This window comes from Protopterus annectens, chromosome 8.part0, assembly GCF_019279795.1.
Source record: "Protopterus annectens isolate FY-2018-M chromosome 8.part0, PAN1.0, whole genome shotgun sequence".
Taxonomy (NCBI): domain Eukaryota; kingdom Metazoa; phylum Chordata; order Ceratodontiformes; family Protopteridae; genus Protopterus; species Protopterus annectens.
Window position 1 is genome coordinate 1,345,197,189 of NC_056741.1, and position 19,516 is coordinate 1,345,216,704.

The following is a 19,516-nucleotide window of genomic DNA, read 5'->3' on the forward strand; positions in this document are numbered from 1 at the left end:
CTAGGCCCACTTCCCTTCAGTGTGTGCTGTTGCGTTGTGCTTTCTCTTTAGGGAGTGGTAGTTAGTTTTGGGCTATGGCTGATCAGCCTAAGTCAGTCTTAAGCTCTCACCGGCTGATGGTCACACTGTGCGTAATCTGTTTGGGAGTGGCTCATTTATCGATCTAGTGTACAATTTGTGCAGGCTTTAACCAGAGGACCCTCAGGGATAGGAAGGCCAAATTGGTTGCCAAGGGTCTTCTCCCTACCTCCATGCTGGATTCTGCCACGGCCTTGGTTTCTGGTACTCCCTCCAAACCACCCACTCAGACAGGGACTCAAACTCCCACTCATGCTGGTGTGGCGGAGGAAAAAGAGAAAGAAAAGGACAGAGAAAGATGCAAGGAAGACAGAGAGGAAGAGGGATAGGCCTCGCAAGAGGTCTTCGGATAGGGAACCCTTCCCTAGTCCACTATCAAAGACTCTGAGACCAGCTTCTGCTAGGCTCCGCTCACCCCGTTTCTCGCCGGAGCCGATGGAGTCTTCAGATCTGAGGCCTTCCTCACCTTTGCTTCGCAGACCAGCCAGATTCGAGTCGGTCGCCTCTTTGCGATTGACTAGGAGCCTATCGAACTTGGACAGGATGATGTGGAGATTCATTCAGACCCAAATACAGATGGGAGTCTTGCCAGGCCCCTCTCCCTCTGGGGGGGGGGGTGACTTCTATGCCCGTCTTCCGTCCTATTTCTCCTTCCCCGATCTGTGCGGCTGCTTCGGGGTTTTTGTATCCGAGACTCTTTGGAGCTGGTAACTTGGCGCCGACGGTTCCTCCAACCTCGACTCCGGCTGTTACCTTGAGTTCCTCTGATCCGGCTAGTTCGGATCTGAGTGACTCTCGGAGCCGTGGACAGGGAGTCGGGCCCGAGGGAATGGATCCATCTTCGGCTCCGACCTTTTCGGATCTGAACCGTTCCCTTGGAGCTCAGGCTACCCTCGTTTCGGCTCCAATCCCTGCTTTGGACCCGGGGAGAGCTTCTTTCTTGCTGGGTGCCAAGGAGGTGTGCTCTCCTTCGGTGTTTGAAGTGGTGGAGAGGGTTCTCTTCTAGGGATTGAGACCTCAGCACATCATCTCGGATTCCACCCAGACTTGACTGGATTTGGCAACGACTCCCTTCAGCCTGTCTCAGGGACAACCCGTGCCAGAGGAGCCCCAGGTTATTCCTCATTAGGAATCCCCCGCGGCTTACGAGTTCTCTTCAGAGAGCCAGCGTAAGTGCAAAAGGAGACACTTGGACTCCCCTGAGTCCCTCACTACAGACACGGATTTAGATGAAGAAGGTTCCCCCAGGTCACCTCCCGAGGATATGGAGATCCTTCACCAGAGGGGAGGTTGGTCAGCCCCAAAACTTTCTACGGATTATTCCGTGTTCCTGGAAGCTTTGGCTCGGGCCCATCTACTTCCTGGGTGTCACCGACAGCGGACCCCTTGGTGGACCTTATCACCACACAGGCAAGGAAGGAGCCTGACACCGTAGAGCTGATCCCCAAACGCCCTGACAAGATTCTTTCTCCTCCCACAAACAGACAACCATGGTCTAAAAAAGCCCCTGTTGATGCTGTGGTGGTCGCAGCAGCCATCAAGAAGGAACTGGCGCAAGAGAGTTCCTCAGTCCACCCTCCGGACAAGGAGTCCAGGTCAGTGGATAGGTTTGGGAAATTAGTTTATTCATCAGCGACCTTTTCCAGCCGTGCGCTGAACTATTTGGCACATGTTATACGGCTGCAGTGAGACCTTGTCTCGGAATTCGCTGAGTCTCCCCCCAGAGACTTTGTCGCAGCAGGACAAACAACTGTTCTCTGCGAAAATGTCGACTCTGAAGTCTGTATCAGACACGTCCATGCGCCTCCTTTCTCACGCCACGGAAGGTGCAGCTACGGTGGCTGGGACAGGCATAGCCATGAGGCGACATGCCTGGCTCAGGTAGTGTCAGCTTGCGGACCCTGTCAAGGCTTCATTTACTAATGCTCCCTATGATGGTTCCTCCCTTTTTGGGAAGACAGTACGTGACACTCTTGTCCTGAGCAAAAAAGACGGGAAGACTTTGTTTGCTGTCGGGATGTGCTTCTCTAACTCTCAGCAGTCTTTTTCTAGGAACCAAAGAGGGCAAAAGAAGATGTGGTTCCGGAAATATCAGTTTTCCCGGGAGTTTCAGGAGAACTCATCCTCCAAAGGCAGAGGGGGACAGGATCCACGCCGACTCAGAGGTAGAGGGGGTCCCAGGAATTTCGGGTGTAGGGATCCTTTTTCTGACAGGCCCATGCAGCAGCTCTGAGGGGTTGCCCGACTGTCCTACTCTGGATGCAGTCGGGGGGAGATTGTCCTTGCACCCAGCGGCATGGGAGTCCATAACTGCAGATGGTTGGGTGCTACAAATAATATCCAGAGGCTGCACTATCCCATTTGTTGCCCCGCCAAGTGCTACAAAATGCCTCCCGGATGTCCCACCCGCTCGCAGGGAGGCCACAGCTCTAGAGGTTTCAAAGCTGCTTCACAAACGAGCCATTGAACCGGTCCTCCTCGACCAGTCCGGATTAGGCGTTTACTCCAGGTTCTTTTCAGTGCCAAAAAAGACAGGGGACCTCAGGCCCATTTTAGACCTGTCAACCTTGAACCTGTCTGTTGCCAAACAAAAGTTCCGGATGGTCACCCTACAGTCCATTCTGTCTTATCTCCGAGAATGCTACTGGATGTGTTCGTTAGATGTCCAGGATACTTACTACCATATCAAGATCCATAGAAGCTCCAGGGGATTTCTTCGCTTCCGGCTGGGAGTCGGTCACTTCCAGTTCAGAGCTCTACCCTTTGGTCTCACCACAGCCCCCAGGCTGTTTACAAGGTAATGTTAGTAGTAGCAGCTCACCTGAGGCTTCAGGGAATTCAGGTATTTCCTTACCTGGACGACTGGCTCTTTGCTGCGTCCAAGTGTCTTCTTTGTTTGGCCCGAGACTATTTTCTTCTCTTGGCAGATCGGCTGGGGATTACAGTCACTGTTCACAAATCTCTTTTGCAGCCAGTACAAGTTTTAGATTTTATCGGGGCACGGCTAGACACTTTGCAACTAAATGTCTTCTTAACGCCAGACAGGATCTTAAACCTCGGGTACCACATTGCTCTAATCGTGGACCTCAAATTTCCAAAGGCGAGCGATGTTCTCAGAGGCCCTGGGCTCTATGGCTGCCGCGATCTCTATTCTCCCCTGTGCACGCCTTCACATGCGGGTCCTTCAATGGACCCTAGCTGTCCAATGGTCCTGGCTGCCCATGAATTTTCCAATAAGGATCAGTCACACCTGCAGGACGTCTCTCCTTTGGTGGCTTCATTCACCGGAGGTTGCAGCGGGATGCCTTTTCGTGTCATCTCCAGCCCAAGTCACAGTGACCATGGATGCCTCTCAACTCGGGTGGGGGGGGGGGGGGGGGCATTTTCGAGACCAAGTTGCACATAAATGTTCTGGAGATGAGGGCAGTGCTTTCAACGTTGAAAGCTTTCCACACTGTCCTTCCTCTGGTATGATTGCAATTCAGTCAGACATGTCGGTTGTCTGATTTATCAACAAGAAGGGGGGGGGGGACCAGATCTTACCCTCTGTGTCGCGAGGCCATGAGAGTGTGGGAGTGGGCAATTTCCACTGGTCTGTTTCTGATTGCAAAGCACATCCCGGGATGCTCCAACATTTTAGCGGACAGATTGAGTCGGGCTATTCTGATGCCGTACGAGCGGTCTCTGAAACAGTCAGTAACGGAGGAGATATTCCTTGCATGGGGACAGCCTTGCTGTGATCTCTTCACATCTCCTTCCAATGCGAATTGCAGCAAGTTTTTTGTTGTGATTCCCTCACCAGGGGATGCCCCCAGAGACGCTCTAGTCCATGTTTGAACCCCCCCCCCCGGGGTTACTGTATGCTTACCCACCGTTACCACTCATTCCGAAGTTTCTTCAGAAAGCTTGCGCCTGGGGTGCAAAGTGATCCTCATTGCCCCATTCTGGTCTAGTCAAGTTTGGTTCCCCTTCCTTTGGTCTTATCTTCTAGCTCCTTCGTGGATTCTGGATCCCTGCTTGGATCTAATCTCTCATCCTTCGGGTGCCTACCCTCCCAATCTGGACAGTCTCAAGCGGACAGCTTGACTGCTCCAGTTCCTTTGATTGCCAGGACTCCCGGTCTTTCATCCCGTTAAATCTATACTAGTGGCTTCTCTTAAAGATTCCACTAGGAAAGTTTATTGCAGTAAATGGAGACGTTTCTCTGTGTGGGCCTCTCAGAGAAACCTGGATCCTTTGACAGCCCCTGTTCCAGCGGTGTTGGATTTCTTGACTAGTATATTTCAGCAAGGAGCTAGTTCCTCCATAGTGAAAGTACAGCTGGCAGCCATTTCTAATGTTCATGTCGGTGAAAATAAGATTTTCCTGGCCTCTTCTAGGCTGTGTAAAGCCTTTCTAAAAGGCACTTTTCTTTTGCGTCCTCCCATCAAAGATTCAGTTCCTCCTTGGGACCTCACTTTGCTTCTCCAGTCATTAGTAACTCCTCCTTTTGAACCTGCAGCATCAGTGGATTTAAAGTTTTTATCTTGGAAGACAGCCTTCCTAATGGCTAGGAGTGTCTCTGAGCTTCAGGCTTTGTCTGCCGTGCCTCCTTAATTGGTCTTCCATAAGGACAGGGCCTCTCTCCATACAAATCCTTCTTTTCTACCCAAAGTGGCATCTCAATCAAACATAAACCAAACAATTAATCTACCTGTTTTCTTTCCAAATTTTCAGAACAAAGGTGAATATAAACTTCATTTGTTAGCTGTTCATAGACAACTTTGTTTCTACCTTCATAGAACACAACTCTTCCGTAAGTCTGATCAGTTATTTGTCTCATTTTCTAAACCTCGTTTGGGAAAGGCCATTTCCAAGGTTTCTTTAGCCAGATGGGTCAGTCTTTGCATTTTACATATTTACAAAGCCAAGGGTTTATCTCCTCCTGGTCTGATTAAAGCGCACTGTACCAGGTCCATGGCGACTTCCGCTACCTTTTGGTCTAAGGTTCCTTTGGATGACATTTGTGCAGCAGCAACTTGGGCAAATTCACATACTTTTATCTCCCATTACAAATTAGATCATATTCCACAGGGAGAGCATCCTTTGGCTTTGCGTTGCTCAGGAATATCCTTCCATGAGGGCCTCCCAGGATTTGTTGAGTAGCTGGGGACTCTGTCCCACAGGTTGCAGATCAAATGAAGTTAACTACTTCAGATAAAGAAGTTACATACTTACCATAACGTTCCATCTGAGTAGTTATACTTCATTTTTCTGCAACCTTCCCACCCTCCGTCCCCCTGACCTTTTCATGTGGATAAACATGTTTGGTTTATTTAGTTGAGTTGCTAAAGTGTATAGTTGCAGCAAACTCGATCTGAGGGAAGATAGGAGATGGTGGTGTATTATGGGTAGGGGGAGGAGCTCGGAGCAGATTCTAGAAAATAAGTTGCCGGCGCGGATCCGAATACCCACAGATTGCAGAAAAATGAAGTATGACTACTCAGATGGAACATTATGGTAAGTACATAACTTCTTTTTTTGTATGATGTCTTGACCTTCCCGTTATTACTGATGTGGCAGCATCTTAGTTTCTAGTAATTTGCAGGGTTTTTGTACCCCAGAATGTCCTGGTTGGGACCAGCATGCTGATTGGTGGTGGTTTTTAGTATCTCTCCCTTTTTTGTCTTCCCATGATGTAATGCAGTACATCAAGCTGTTTGTTTCTATGTTTAGTTACAGTGACAGTACTGTGAATCACTGGCGTCTTCGATTTTTGCCTGGAAACATTGTTGCTATTTTTTTCAGCTGTAGTACTCAGATTTGTTCTGTGAGCCACTAAAAGCCTTTCATTGTGCGATTTGCATGGATTAAGTATTCAAACTCCAATAAGGATCACAGCTATGACTTGATTGCCTGTAACTGACATTTGACACTTCAGAGATTTCTAAGGTATTTTCAGGCAACTTTTACCATTCTGTAGTGTTAATTTTCTGTAATTGTATGGCTAACAGCAGTATTTCACTGACCAGACATGAGAACTTACCAGCTCATGTAGTGTTGCAGTACCTTTGAGTAAATATTTAATGGACAACTCTTTGGAAAAGTTTCACTTCTGCTGCATAACTTATAGCACTTCAGTGACCTCAGCAAGACTTATCACTTCGGATGTAAAGTTATGGACAGTGATTTAATGAAGGCTGCAGAAATATTGTGGTATTTGTGTTGCAAGGTGATAACAAATTCCTTTCAGAGACATGTGAAGTGAATTGGAAAAAAGAGGGCAGAACCTTCATGATCTGTGTCAGGATGAAAATGGAAATTTTAAAGGTACTGAAGAATTTCATAATGCAGGCACTGAATTGTGCCTGCATTAAGTGGCATTTGCTTGTTGACAGAAGGTGACAGTAATACTTCCTAATTTAACCATTTAAATACATTCAGAATTCTGAATTGCTTTTCCACTTGTGCCTTCTCTGTGCCAGCCCTCTTTGCATCTGTCCCATAGACTCTTAAATGCTTTTTTGTGTTCCCTGTCCACCAGCATTTCTTGTATTCCATTCCATGGGTCCACAATCCTCTCGGTGAAGAATGTTAGTAGATCAAGGGAGTAGTTTGTCCCATAAGTCTGCTGCATGCATTTCCTCTGCCCCCCTTTCTCATATTTCACATCACCTTGACATAATTCTATGTATCCATATAGCGTGTACCTCCGTCATTTTGTTGTCTTCAGTGAGAAGACCTCCCAGTTCTCCTAGTGTGTTATAACATTTCTTGTCTGTCCCACACATCCTTCTGGTGGCGTGGTGCCCCTTGCCATGACTGTGTCTTATTTTAATTTTTGGTTAGTTAGTCAGATACTGTAATTTTTTGCTGAAGCTCGGGAAGAAAACCTCCATCAGGTATATACATTAATTGGGCAGTATACAATGTATCATTAGCAAAGCATCTATGTATGAAGAAAGTAAATGTGGATGAGAATAATGCCGTACAGAACTGCACACAGCAGTCAGTTTCTGGCTGTGCCCTGGTAGAGCATAAAAAGATGTTTATGTACTTACCATAACATTCCATGTTTGTAGTCCATCGTGCCTACATTCTTGCTGGATGGGTGTGGATACGATTCTCTGCTCCAATTCGGCCGATACTAAAGCTCGAGAGCTTTTACTGGCTCGAGGCTAACCCCTATCCCATGGTGCCTCACGGCAATTCCCCAGATGTTGTTTGCAAGAAAGTAAATAGGTACATAATAGTCAGTAAACTATCAATAACTATGCACATAACAAACAGAACACTCTGTATTACTATCCATGCCAGGTGGACAGACAGCTACAACCAGGTCAGACTGCATAATGTGTAGTCCACCAGTTCCTGCAAGAAACAGGAAGGGGGAAGGAGGGTAGGACGCAAGAATGTAGGCAAGATGGAATACAAACATGGAACGTTATGGTAAGTGCATAACTTCTTTATTATGTAGTCCTATCTTGCCATAATTCTTGCGGATGGGACAGTGTCCCTAGCACCTTTATTCCAGGTAGCTCAAGCGAAGAGACTCTTCAGCGCAGTGGACCCAAAGGATGACCTGTTCTGGGAGGCCAAATCCAATTTGTAATGAGTGACAAAGATATGAGGTCTTGCCCAAGTAGCTGCTGCACAAATGGTATCAATTGGGAGTTTAGATATAAAGTTGATACTGCTGTTGTTGAAGGGCCTTTTACTTTGGCTGGCAATTGTTTGCCAGCAGCTTTGTATGCAAATGAAATGCAGTCTGAAAGCCATTTAGACAAGGTGACCTTAGAAACAGGCAAGCCTTTATTGTTGTCTGAAAAGGAAACAAATAATTGGCCTGATTTTCAAGATTCTTTAGTCCTGTGCAGGTAAAACCTGAGAATTCTGTGGACGTCTAATTGGTGTAGTCTGTATTCTGATTTATTAGTATGATTTGGGAAGAAAACTGGTAGTTCGACAGTTGTGTTGAGATTATGCTCTGAGCATACTTTAGCAAGAAAGGAAGGATTAGTTCTAAGTGAGACTCTAGCCTTGTGGAAAACAATGTAAGGTGGTTGAATGGTGAGGGCTTGCAATTCTGAAACTCTCCTAGCAGATGTTATAGCCACTAAGAACAGTGTCTTCCAAGACAAGAATTTCAGATCCGATGAAGAAGAGGGTTTTCAAAGGGTGGCGAAATTAGAGATGTAAGAACTAGGTTTAGGTCCCAGGGCTCCGGTGGTTGCTTGATTGGAGGTCTGAGAAGGACTCCTCCTTTCAAAAAGGTGTGGGACATGATTAGATTTCCCATGTAGCCAAAGTGATAATTAGAGATGGCAGCTAACTGAACTCTAACAGTAGCAGCTACAGCTCCTTCATGAAAAATGGATGCCAGGAAGGACAGGATAGACTCTATAGGGGCTGAGTAGGGATCTATGCCTTGGTTTGCTGCCCAAATGGAGAACCTTTTCCATTTGCTGGATTATAATTCCCTGGTGGAAGGTTTGTGTGAAGAAATCAGAATGTGTTTGACTGTAGGGGAAAGGGAAACCCACCTGGCTGTTAGTGGAACTGGAGCAGCCACACTGCCAATTTCAGGGTTTGGATAGTAGGATGGAACTGCCCTGATCGATGAATCAGGAGGTCTGGAGATAGTTCCAGAATCCATGGATGTCCTTCATGGATGCATCTGCAGTCATAACAAGTGGGTTGTCCTGTCGTCAGGCAGCCCTGCAGTCGGCCGGATTCCAAAGTCCGGGTCCGGCTTCGGCTGATGTCGCACTCCACCCGACGTCATCTCTGTTGGTCTTCGGGTATAAAAGCATCAGCCGATGCCATTTTCCTCAGTCTTTCTTGCCGCGTGGCGCCCGAAGCAGAAGCTGTTCGCAAGTGCCGGTCGGTCGGATCCAGAGATTACTTCTACCGAATACTACTTCGAAGACTTCTAAAGCTAAGTACCCCGTTGGGGACTCTTTCTTGCCTCAGCCGATGTCAGAAAAAGTTAACAATTGTTTAACCTGTGGGAAACAAATACCTCATAAAGATTTCCACTCTTACTGTCTGCCTTGTTTAGGCCCAGCCCACGACGTAGCAGCCTGTTCGGCCTGTGCCTCCTTCAACCGACGAACGCTTAGGCGTCGGTCGGAGTTTGCAGAACAGTTTTTCGGTACTGATTTTGCGTACATTATGCCGTCGGATCCTCCGACTACCCAATCTTCCAAAAAACGCAAAGATAAAGACCGACACTCGCGGTCCGCGGTTTCGGCCGAAACCACGGTAAAGCAAACCGCGAGTGTCTCTGTTTCGGCCGAAACCGAGAAAACTGATCAAAGTACAGCTGAACCTATTCTTACAACTGAGGCCCCTGCTACAACTCTTGAATCGACCTCAGAAATTTTACCCACTACGGTGGTTGACTTATCAGACACCATCCCCTTGGATGTCTCTACCCCAGCACGTGGTGCTGCTAGGCCTCCAGCAGCCATGTCCATTAAGGCCTTCGCCAGGGCTAAAGCAGCCAAGACTACTAAATCAGTGCCTGTTAAACCCCCCACATCCAGGCCCTCTTCTAGTTCTCAAATGCTTTCTTTGGCAGAAGATTTAATTTCTTTAATTAGAGGATCTCAATCTCACCCAGACAGGGCCTCTCAGCCCCCAGAGAAGAGACCTAGGGCAGAGCCCCCTGAGCCAGTGTCTTCTGATGATTCTGCTGATGAATCAGACATTACTGACCAGCCAGAGGCTCCCTTCTCCAATTTTGAAGATTCTGATGCTGAAGAATCCATTCCAGCTGCTTCCCCACCAGAAGAATTCTCCTTTGGGGAAACCTTGCATGCCATGCGAGAACAGTTCCAATGGCAGCAACAGGATTTTCAGACTCCAGAAAAGACTTAGGACCTTTCTGCACCTCCCACAGCACAGGCCCTTAGCTATACCTCCTGTTCTCTCTGTGGTGGATGATGCTTTCAATGATGTTTGCTCCGCTCCAGATTCTTTACCCCAGCCCCTGCCAAACCAGACAGATTTTACAGGGTGCCAGATACTCATCACCACCTTTACAAGGCCCCACTTGCAGACCCAGAAACTATATCCCAGGGTCCCAAGGCAGTAGCCGCGACCTCAGCTAAAAACCCTATTCCTTCTGAAAGGGAAGCAAGGTCATTAGACAGATGGGGTAAAATGGTCTACACTTCAGCTACTCTCTCAGCTAGAGCTTTAAACTGTCAGTTTCACATGATACAATACCAAGAGTTTATGCTTGATCAGTTAACTAAAAAACTAACCACTGATGAATCTCTTGATAAGAAATATGTATTAGAGATGGTAAATAACATACAACAGGTTAGCAACCATTCCTTAAAATGTGGCTATGATGCACTGGAGGCTTCATTTAGATCAGCCATGACAGGCACAGTGATAAGAAGGCATGCATGGCTAAAGGAACAAGCTTTACCGGATCATGTTAAAGCTAAGTTGCTAGATGCTCCTATGGACAAGACAAGTTTGTTTGGTACACCTGCCCAGCAGGTTATGAAGAAAATGGAAGAAAAGGCAAAATCTGTTCAAACTGTTAAAGATTTCTTGCAGGTTCAACCCCAAGGTTTAGCAGGAACTGGCCTGCCAAAATTGGTCCTTTCCTGACTCCACAAAATTTCAAAGGGGCAGGAATAGACGTTCCAGAGGCAGAAACCAATCCAGAGGAGGTGCCTACAGAGGACGACAGTGGCAAGGTAACAACAGAGGCACAGACGCAGCCACTGCCACTACATCAGCACAACCACAGTGACTTAATCCTAACTCCGCCTACCAGGGAACAAATAGCAGCTCCTCTAGGCGGAAAGTTAACCTTATTTTCAAAGAACTGGCACTACATAACAAAAGACAAGTGGATTTTACAAACCATAGATCAAGGTTACTGGTTTCACTTCCACACTTTACCAGTCAAAGAGGAATGCCAAATCTACCTCCAAATCAAAAACAGAGGCTCTACGCCAGATAATGGAGTTAGCAAACATGAGAGCTGTGGAAAGAGTGCCAACAGCAGAACAAGGAAAGGGGTTCTATTCCAGACTATTCCTAGTTCCAAGAAAGGAAAAAGTTGGAGACCAATTCTCGACCTGTCCACCTTAAATACATACATCATTGTCCCAAAATTCAAAATGCTGACCCTACAGCAACTTCTTCCCATGCTGGGCAAGGAGTCTTGGCTGGTAACTCTAGATCTCAAGGAGGCATACCTGCACGTCCCCATTCGACCAATCTGCAGAAGATACCTCAGATTTCTTGCAGGATCAGAGCACTATCAATTCTCAGCATTGCCCTTTGGCTTATCTACTGCCCAGAGTATTCACAAAATGCCTGGCATCAGTAATCGCCCATTGCAGACTACAGGAATTCAGATTTACCCATACCTGGACGACTGCCTACTACAAGGGACAACAAAAGCAAGCTGACAACAGATTTACAAAGGGTCATTTACTTGCTACAAGGACTGGGATACACAGTCAATTTACAAAAGTCAAGGCTGATACCATCCCAAACAAGGACATTCTTGGGCGGAATTGGACACAGTACAACAAATGGCATTCCTGACTACAGAAAACAAAAGAACTTCCTCTTTACTTCTTGGCACTAACAAAACTGAACGAGTTAACAGCAAGAAAATTTCTGCAGGCCTTGGGCTTCATGGCATCATGCATAATCTTGGTCCCATTTGCCAGACTACATATGAGGAAACTACAGTGGTACCTAAAGAATTTATGGTCCCAACACAGACACAGTCTAGAAACAGAAATCCCACTAATTCCATGCTTAAAACAGGAGTTCCTATGGTGGGCTCAGGCATGCCAGTCAAACCCAGGCCTACCCTTTCGCAGATGTCAACCAAGCCAGACCATCACAACAGACGCTTCAGACCTAGGATGGGGGGCCCACATGCTGGACAAATGCGTGCAAGGATTGTGGACACAGGATCAACTTCACCTGCACATCAATCTAAAAGAAATGCTGGCAGTAAAACTGGCAATCCAAGAGTTCAAACCATTCCTCAAAGAGGGCCAGTTGATAAGGACAGACAACACCACAGTCATGTGGTACATCAACAAACAGGGAGGCACTCATTCATACCCCCTATGCAGGATGACCTTGGAGCTGTCGACCCTGGCACTCGGCTACAACATTCAGTTACAGGCAATGTTTGTACCGGGGAAAGACAATACTCTAGCAGACATATTAAGCAGAACCACTTCGGATGCCCACGAATGGAAGCTGCACCCGGACATCTTCAAGACCATCTCAAAGAAATGGGGAATGCCACAGATAGACCTATTCGCATCACCTCTCAATCACCAGCTCAAAAAATTCTGCACAAGGACATTCCACCCACTAGCATGGAAAGTGGACTCACTCTCCTTCAACTGGAAAGGCCTAACAGCATATGCATTCCCACCTCTTCCTTTGATGCACAAGGTACTACTAAAAATCAAGGAAGAACGTCCAAGGATAATCCTGATAGCCCCAAACTGGCCAAGACAACACTGGTACCCACTACTGAAGAGCATGTCTCGGAACAATATGTGGCCAATACCCCTGATGCCTTTGATGTTAACTCAGAACAACTACAGCATCATACATCCAAACCTAAATACGCTGCAACTGACTGCATGGAACATCACATAGCAGCAGCTAATCCAGAACTTTCCCAAAGAGTTAAAGACATTATTCTTGAAGCACGCAGACCTTCAACAAGAAGGAACTATGCTGGAAAATGGAAAAGGTTTGTCATTTGGAGTACCGAAAGAGGAAAAGATGTGTCAAACATAGATATGCCTAACATTCTGGAGTATCTGGCGAACTTCTTCATTCAGGCCTGTCCTACTCCTCCATCAAGATACATGCATCAGCTATTTCAGCAGAATACAGCTTTGATCCACCTGTTTTTCGCACCCTTTGCTCAGGCAGTTCCTCAGAGGAATCAAGAATGTAAAACCTCCAAGGAAACCACCATTACCAGCCTGGGATTTAAACTTTGTGCTAGAAAAGTTGACACTATCACCCTTTGAACCAGCAGCAACAGCAGACCTACAACACCTGTCATGGAAAACTGCTTTCCTACTGGCAATTACTTCAGCAAGGAGGGTTTCAGAACTACAGGCCTTAATGGCAGTGCAACCCTTCCTAATCTTCCACCAAGATAGAGTGTCCATGAGAACTAATCCTACATTTATGCCCAAGGTGGTATCCAGAGTATCTTTAAACCAGGCAATCCACCTACCTACCTTCTTTCCCAACCCACAAAACAGAGGGAAAGAATACTGCATACCTTGGATGTACATAGACAGCTACACTACTACTTGGACAGAACAAAAATAGCAGAAAGACTGACCAACTTTTGTAGCCTATGCAACAGGAAGGGAAGGAAAAGCTATTTCCAAACAGACAATCTCCAAATGGATAGGAAATTGCATACGATACTGTTACTCCTTCCATGGAAAACCAATTCCACAGAACATAAGACCTCATTCTACAAGGGCAACAGCCACTACCACAGCCTTCTTACGAGGAGTGGCAACCAAAGACATTATTGAGGCGGCTACTTGGACCTCCGTGCATACATTTGCCAAGCATTATAATTTGCCTCTATATTCCAGATCCCGAGCAGGGTTTGCCACTGCTGTACTGCAAGGGATCCTAAACACACCATAATCTACTTTTATCCTCCTCCCTAGTTGGCTATGGTATTCTACCCACTTGTTATGACTGCAGATGCATCCATGAAGGACATAGTACAGTTTTGTACCTACCATAAATGTAGATGTCCGAACTGGATAGCATCTGCAGTCAGGATTACCCTCCCTCCTTCCCTCTGTGGTACTCCTAGGGTGTTTACCCTCCTAATAGCTAGCTGTTGGGGAGTCTTTATGGTGTATTTCTCTGTATATATGTACATATATGTTTATTGTTGTGTTTACCTCTATCTATTTGGAAACATTGGCATCTATCCAAATTTTAGCCTGCAAGAGGGCTACTGGCATCTGGGGCAAGAAACACTGAGGAAAATGGCGTCGGCTGATGCTTTTATACCCGAAGACCAACAGAGATGACGTCGGGTGGAGTGCGACATCAGCCGAAGCCGGACCCGGACTTTGGAATCCGGCCGACTGCAGGGCTGCCTGACGACAGGACAACCCACTTGTTATGACTGCAGATGCTATCCAGTTCGGACATCTACATTTATGGTAGGTACAAAACTGTACTTTCCTCCAAGAGATAGGGCCACAGGAAGGGGAACCAGACTTGGCGAGGCCAGTAAGGAGCAATGAGGATCGGGGTACTCTTCAACAGTTTTGCTTTCTGAATCACTTTTGGAATGAGAGGAAAGGGTGGAAAAGCACGAAGGATTCCCGGAGGCCAATTGTGGACCAGAGCATCCCTGGGTGACATCACCGGATGGGGAATTAGGGCAAAGTAGCTGGCTGTATTTGGTGTTCATGTATGTGGTGAATAGGTCGCAGCAAGGCTGGCCCCATTTGGGAAAAATCTCTTCCGCACTCGTGAGGCATCAGAATTGCTCGACTGAGTTTGTCTGCTATCACATTGGACTTCCCCGGGATGTGCATTGCTACCAGAAAGCATCGAGTGTCCATCGCCCATTTCCATACTCTTAAAACCTCTCGACAAAGTGGATAAGATTCGGTTCCCCCTTGCTTATGTACCACACTACATACATGTCTTATTGAATCGCAATTGTCCCATTGGGAGAGAACTGTGAAGTGCTTGCAACGCATGTAGCACTGCTCTCATCTCCAGAGCATTTATGTGTAAGTAGTTCTCGTGATCCTGCCAAGTACCGTGGACCGTCATTCCCAGGTAATGCCCCCCCCCCCAAATCTGGGAGGCGTCCGTGGTCAAGACTGCATTTTCTTGAGTTGGAGCAAGTGGGCGACCTAGATGAAGTTGATCCGTATGTAACCACCATGTTAGATCCTTCTTGCAGGAGTTTGTGATGAGTATTTGGTGAGACGGGGACTCTCATGTGGAGATGGGCTAGGAGCACTAAGAGAATGGGGAAGCCATAGTCCCTAGGACCTGAAGGACTATCCTAGCCTGTACTTGGTCTCTCTTCAGCAAGAATCTGACTTGGTTGTGTAACGATTCTATCCTTTCTGGTGTCAGTTTTGCTGTCATGGTGGTTGAGTCTATTTCTGAGCCTAAGAATATAATGCGCTGCGATGGAGATGAGGCTGATTTTTTTAGGTTTATTGTAATGCCTAATCTGGTGCACAAGGATAGAGTCTCGTCCCTGGTTCTGATTAGTTGGTGCTTAGTGGTAGCAGTGAGGAGCCAGTCTAGGTACGGAAACACCTGGAATCCTTGACGTCTCAGGTGCACCATTACCCCTGCCATGCATTTGGTGAACAGTCTGTGGGCTGTAGTGAGACCAAAGGGCAGTGTTCAAAATTGAAAATGGCTGGCTCCCAGCTGAAAGCGTAGGTGTCTTCTGGAGTGCCTGTCCTGAAGATCTGTGGTAGTACGCATCCTGAAGATCTGTTGAAGACATCCAGTTGTCTTTCCCGATAAAGGGAAATATCTACTGCAGAGTGGTCACTCGGAACTTCGATTTCTTTACAGACTTGTTGAGTTTGGTGAGATCTAGGATTGATCTCCAGTCCCGTCTTTTTTGGAACTAAAAAGAATTGTGCGTAAGTTCCGGATCTTTTTTGCTCTGTGGGGACTTCTTGGATGACTCTTTTTTTGCAGCAACGAGATGACCTCTGATGTTGCACGATCTAATTGAGTGAGTGGTACTTCTGGTAGAGACTGGTTTACCAGGGGATCGGAAACCAAGGGAATAAGGTAATCTCTGGATATTATGTTTTATACCCAACAATCTTGGGAAATTTGTAGCCCGGCGCTTTGGTACAGTGAAATACTGCCCCCGACTGCCTCCAGAGACGGGCAGTCTGGCAACCCTTCAGGGGCGATGGAAGGGACGATCAGAGAAAGTATCTGTATCTACCTGATGTTGCGGACCTCTTCTACCACGAGGGCAGCGTCTTCCATTATATCCTCTCCCTCTGCCTGTAGGGGAAGGTTGACCTTGTGCCTGAGGAAAACCTTTTGGGGATTTACGGAACCACATTTTCCTTCCTGTTTGACCCTTGGGATAGGGTCTAGAAGGAAGGGAGAAACAGACTCTGACAGCAGATAAGGTTTTCCCTTCCTGCTCGCACCTGGTCAAAGTCTCTCTTACCTTCGGTCCAAAAAGTGTTGAACCATCAAAGGGGACGTTGGTAAAGGAAGACTTAAAGGATTCCGTGAAATTACATAGATGCAGCCAGGAATGTCTCGTAAGAGAAATTCCTGCTGCTGCTGCCCTGCTCGCTCCGTCCGCTGCATAGGAAATCAGCCTCATGGAGGAGTTAGCTATAGATTTAAGGGTGGAGAGCTGTGCAGATACCTTATCTATGGATCCTGAAGCTACTGAACCCTGAAGGGTGTCTCCTAACTCCTTCAGGAGATCCCTTTGAAGTCTAGTAAAATGGGACAGGTAATTCAGTGATAGTAAGGTAAATGCCGCTGAAGAGAAGGTACGCTTTCCATACCTCTCCATCATCCTGGACTCTCTATTAGGATGGATATTAGACGATGTCTCGGACAACTCCTTTTTCATGGCCGCTGCTACCACAGGAGCTCCCTTAGAAAGAAAAGACTCATTCTTTCGGAGCAGTCAGAAATTTGTTTGGTCTCCTTGGGACAGGCTCCACTGTGTCCGGGAAGGTCCAGGCTTTCCGGGATATGACCCCCAAGAGTTGGTCATAAGGCGGAGTCACCCAGGAGGTGGAAGGTCAGGAACCAAAGACCTCAAGGTACACTGATTCATCCTCAGGGTTAGAGATCTTCCAATCACCCCTCTGTCTAAGGCTTTCAAGGATGTCAGCAAAGAAGACATCCTCAGAGGAGGATCCAGGGGACACTTTTGACTCATCCATATCAGTGTCTGACATGACAGACTCGGGTGAGTCAGTGTGCTTCCTCTTTCAAAGTCTCTTCCAAGGGAGCTCTCCAGTGGGATGATCTGAAGAGGTCTCAGAAGAGGGGCCACCTCCAATGGGGGCTGCTTGAGTCTCTGCTTTCCTACGCTGAGGGGGTAGTGGTGGAAAAAAGGTTGCTGCCGGCTGCTGGTGTGACATCGGGTACAAAGGCATGGCTTTGGCACTGGACAAAGCTTTCTATATTGCTTTGAAGGCCTTTCCACCCCGCTCTGAAGAAGGCCGGCTCCGAGCACGAGGGACAGGTTCCGAAGCAGACGTGGGAACCAAGCTCAGTCGAGCCAACTCACTGAGAGGGAGGGTCGGTTCCGAAGAAAAAAATAGGGTGACTATCCCTCTCGGAGTCGACTCGAGAGTGTCTGCTCCCAGATCCCTCGGCTCCAGACTGAGCCGCTGAGGATAGAGTTATTGGTTCCAAGGAAGAATTCTCAGAACCGAAGGATCTGATGCAGAAGAACCCGAAGTGTTCGGCTCCGCGAGCGAAGCAGTCGGAGGAGCAGTAGTCTGGGGTTGGGACGGCTCCGAAGCCTTTGGGTCCGGAAGAGCTAACATTTTTGTCGGAGCCGGGTCACAGAGCAACCTCTTCACCACTCACTCGATATCCTCATCTGAAAATGTCCTGGAGGGAATGGGTGGAGACGGAAGGAGATCACCTCCTTTCCAAAATAGGAGACCTCAAAGTTAGTGAGAATAGGGTCGATAACTGGTGAGTGTTTTGATACTGAAGATGGTCTCGGCACCAAGGAAACCGATGGCACTGAGACAGAAGAAGTGGAATCGGAGCCAGTACTCCTTGGCTTCATCGCTTTAGACTTTTTAGATGGCTCAGATGCTGGAACTGAAGATTTTCTCTCTACAGTTTTGGGAGCTGTCTGACTAAGTTCCAGCTGTTTCTGGAAGGAACTAGTCATAAGACCCTTATCAGTTTGCGTTTTCTCTCATTAAGAACCGTAGTACTGAAGGCATGGCAAAAAGTACAGGGTGCTTGTAAATGAGCCTCTCCCAGACAGTACACACAGCTAGTGTGACTGTCAGTCAGTGACATTTTTCGTGAACACTTGTCACATTTCTTGAACCCCAAAGGGCTGTGATCCTTATGTTCTCTTTCTTTGGACATGCTGACAAGAAAACAAGCTAACAACAAATACAATAATAATAATACGAACTAAGAGCAAAGTTATGAAGAGAAGAAAAGTTTTTTTTTTTTTTTTTAAAGGGAAGAAGGACTAGCACTCACCTCCCTCTAATTTAAACGGGCAACTACGGCCCTCTAACTAAAACGGGCTGTACAATCCTAAAACAGTGGAATAGGGGATCAAGCACTCGACAACAATCACACAGGTAATAAAGAACAACTATTAAGGAAGAAATATGAAGAAAATATATGAGAAAAAACAGGATTTATCAAAAAAAATCTTCTACTTAGCCAGTGAGCCAGTAAGGAGACAAATCTCTAAGCTTTCACTGCAATTGAGATCTGGGGAATTGCTGTGAGGCACCATGGGTTAGGGTTAGCCTCGAGCCAGTAAAAGCTCTCGACCTTTAGTATTGGCTTAGTCGGAGCCGAGAATCTGCTCCAAACCCATCCAGCAAGAATTACGGCGAGATAGGACTACATAACATCATTACTTCTTAGCATCCCTAATCCTTATCTCTGATTCTGCACCTCAGCGTTCTGTTTGTTGTTGCTTTTGTCACCTTCCTTCTTCACTGGCTCCAGTTCAGGTGTGACCAACATCCTGGTATTCTTCTTTTATGCCATAGTTTCCCTTCATGTGATACTTCACATCACAGTTTCTAGGATGCAGGTGCGGTTGTCCATATTAGAACTAGTCTGCCTCCTTTCATCTCTCTTGGAATTTCCAAATCTTTGCTTAATCTCTCTCCTCTTCCATTTCTACAGTTAACTTTGCGTCACTAACAGAGAAGCTTCTTCCAAACATTGTATTTGATGATGTCATTTTCGTTCTTTCCTCAACAAATGAGTTCGGATCCAACTTTTCCAGTTTTTTCAGTCTAGGATCCGACTGTCTGTCGAGCTCCTCCCTTTACCCATAATGCCCCTCATTACTGCTTTACATCAGATGTCATGTGTCGCTCTAGTGGTCAGTAGGGATTTCATGCTCTCGAACTTCAAGATAGTTGGAGAAATTGCAAGTGATTTAAATTTTTTTTCTTGCTACCTTTTTCCTGAAATAGTCCTTTTTATTCCTCTCTTTACCCTAGTTAGTGGGTTCAAGTTAGATTAGACATCTTTTATTTGTACTTCTTGGTATAGCCTCAACTTTTCATTGCTGGTAGTCTGTTTCTTTCCTTACTTATTCTGAGGTAATTCTTTTTACCATTGCTGGTATTTTCTTCTATAAAAAAAATGTTTACCTTTTTCTATAATCCAAGAACACTGTAAACACTGAATGTAA

General features: G+C 46.6%; 1 protein-coding gene across 5 annotated transcripts in view; it reads left to right on the plus strand.

The window, feature by feature from the left end:
- KMT2A (lysine methyltransferase 2A) overlaps positions 1–19,516 on the plus strand; it is a 3,231,120-nt gene that overhangs the window by 374,514 nt on the left and 2,837,090 nt on the right. The window lies entirely within an intron of this gene.